Here is a 2,714-nt window from a genome sequence, read left to right as displayed (position 1 = left end):
ATTTATTTTATTGATAATATTGGGATGAAAGGCTTGAGTAAACAACATCATGCTATTGCCTCATGCTTTTCCTTTCATAATGCACGAATCCTCTAACGTTCTCCTTTCTTACTAGTCTATCAAATGCCCCCCTGCTTCTAGTTATCATGACAATTTGGATGGTTGGCCATGCACTAAGGGCTGGACCTTTGAATACTTTATGCTGAATTGACCCCAGCATGTCTCACCACCCCCCACAAGATCGTAAAACAGCCCTAAATGCTAGAAGATGATCTATGCTCCTCTTTCTCTATTCACCTCCACCCTCCTGTGACTGTGATATGTCTTAGATACTCAGCACTATTGTATTTCTACATAAAATCACCCTTAGTCTCAGGTTCTATTCCATGAAAGCTCCTCGCCTGTCTTACTCTGTACCTCTCTCTTGTGTCTGTGGTGAGCACTGCCTTGTAGAGCTTCTTTCTCCATAGTCCTTACACGCGTCATGTAGCTCTCTGTACTGAGTGCCATCGTGATTCAGGCTTCAGTATCATCAATGCTTGTCCCAGGTGTACTGCCCCCAGTAACTCCCTCTTCTTGAAAATGTCCATGGTATTTATATTATTAAATAGGATTTACTGATTTTGAATCAGACAGGTAATATTTTCTTCCATGCTCATCAATTAACAGTACCACCTCCTATTAGGAAGCCCCAAATTCTGCAAACCATTGTGCAGGCAGCTGTTTGATGCGTGACACTGCCTGGACCCTACAAAGGGCTGACTGTCCACCTATGTGAGATGAGCATTTTCTGGATAGATGATGGCAGTTCTCTCTGGATAGGAGGGTATCGGATCATATGATATTTTCTATTTAAGTTACCTTCTTCTTGCAGTGATACACAGGTTCTTTGCATACCACATTAAGTGAATTTACGGTCGTCTGGCAACGATCCTTAAAAGGACACGTGGTATGATGGAATAGTACACAGAACAGAAAAGGGTGAACCACTACAGGCAACAGGGATGGACCTCACAGAAATGATACTGAACAAAAGAAACCAGAAACAAAAGAGTATATACTGCCTGGCTCCATGGTTACAAAGCTCAAGTAATTGCGAAATAAATATCTAGTAATAGAAGTTAGAATATGGTGACCTCTGAAGAGGTGGTTGGCTAAAAATGAGCACAAGGAAGCTGATTTCAGGGGTGCTGGGAATGTTCTACATCTTGATCTCGATGGTGGCTCCACAGATATATTCATTTTGTAAGTATTTATTGAGTTGCCCACTGAAGATTTATACACCTAACCATATACTTGACATGCCTCGATTAAGAAGTTAAAAATGAAACTTTGCAACATGGACACTTGATAATTAGATTGTAGAGCCCCACAATATGAGAGCTCACTAAGATAAAATCCAGAATTAGCTATCAAATTTGCCTTCTGTGTAGAAAGGTTGCTTACTTCAGATGACTATCATATACTGTGGCCAAAATGAATGTACTGACTGTCCCTTATGGGATTAACCCTGGGGAGATTACTAAGCATTATAAGGTAGCTCCTTTCCTTATTCAACAGAATCTCAGTGCATTGCTGATAACATCCCTGGGGAAAACTACATCAGGGAAAAATTACATTGGAGATATTTTAATTCACATTTCCACTCACAGAATATTCTTCCTAAAACCTGTTCATTTCAAACCCAAAGAAATGTGTTTTTTTAATAACAAGAAGTTATATTTCTGCTAATGTCAACCAATCCTGAAAAATAATCCATCTGGAAAAACTGTATTAGCTGTGAAAATGACATTTCAATATTTGGAGTGCAGTTGGCTTAAGAGGAAGATTCCCTCTGTGGCCACATGTAGGCTGCATATTTTTCAAATAGTTCAGCCTTTCAGATCTTCTGAAATCCATTTAGTCTGGAATTACTAGAGTCTAGTTCAATCAAAAAATAAGCTTGGGTTTCTAAAGGGTACAAGAGCCATTCTAGGGAAAAAAAATCAATTTGAGAAGGTCTTACATAGCTCTCAGCATTGAGATCTGAAAGCTCACTGTCCATGAAAGACAGCAGCTGCTGTAAAAGGACATTCCCAGGCATCCCTCTTGGACAGCTGTGCCTACCTGGTCAGCTGTTTTCAGAGGTCATTTAATTCAACACATTGGGGACATGAATTCCTTATTACAGTGTTTTCACAAAACAGTCTTTCCAAGTGCAAGTGAGGCTTTACTTTAGTGCACCAGGGTGTGGTGGGAGGAGTCCTGCAGGCTTCAGTTCAAAACTCATCTCAAAAGTACATTATTATGTATGCCCTACAGTAACTCAACGTTCAGCTTCCTCCTTTATAAAAGGGCTGATAACTCCTACCTTTTGAAAAATTACTGTGAACCTGAGTGACAAGTAGAGCCTGGCACATAGAAACTGTTCAATAGTTTCTAGCTATTGCCATTATGACCCAAAGAGCCATAACTGAGTGTAGGCACCTCTGAGTGTTGTGGATGGAAGTGTGGCATGCCGATGGTACTAGTTATTCAGTCGCATGGGCCACGTTCAACCAATGTCATTGAGTGCTACCCACCAAGCACTGTAGAGACCACAAAGGCACTTCACTCAAACTCTTTCCTGTAAGGAACCCACAGTCAAGGAGATGAGACAGACATGTTATTAGCTATACCTAGCACAGTGACCGGAACACAAAGACCCTCCACTATGTTTAATGAATCACTTCCTA

This window comes from Panthera uncia (assembly GCF_023721935.1).
Source record: "Panthera uncia isolate 11264 chromosome A1 unlocalized genomic scaffold, Puncia_PCG_1.0 HiC_scaffold_17, whole genome shotgun sequence".
Lineage (NCBI taxonomy): Eukaryota > Metazoa > Chordata > Mammalia > Carnivora > Felidae > Panthera > Panthera uncia.
The sequence above is the reverse complement of the archived record's forward strand: the minus strand, read 5'-3'. Positions refer to the sequence as shown.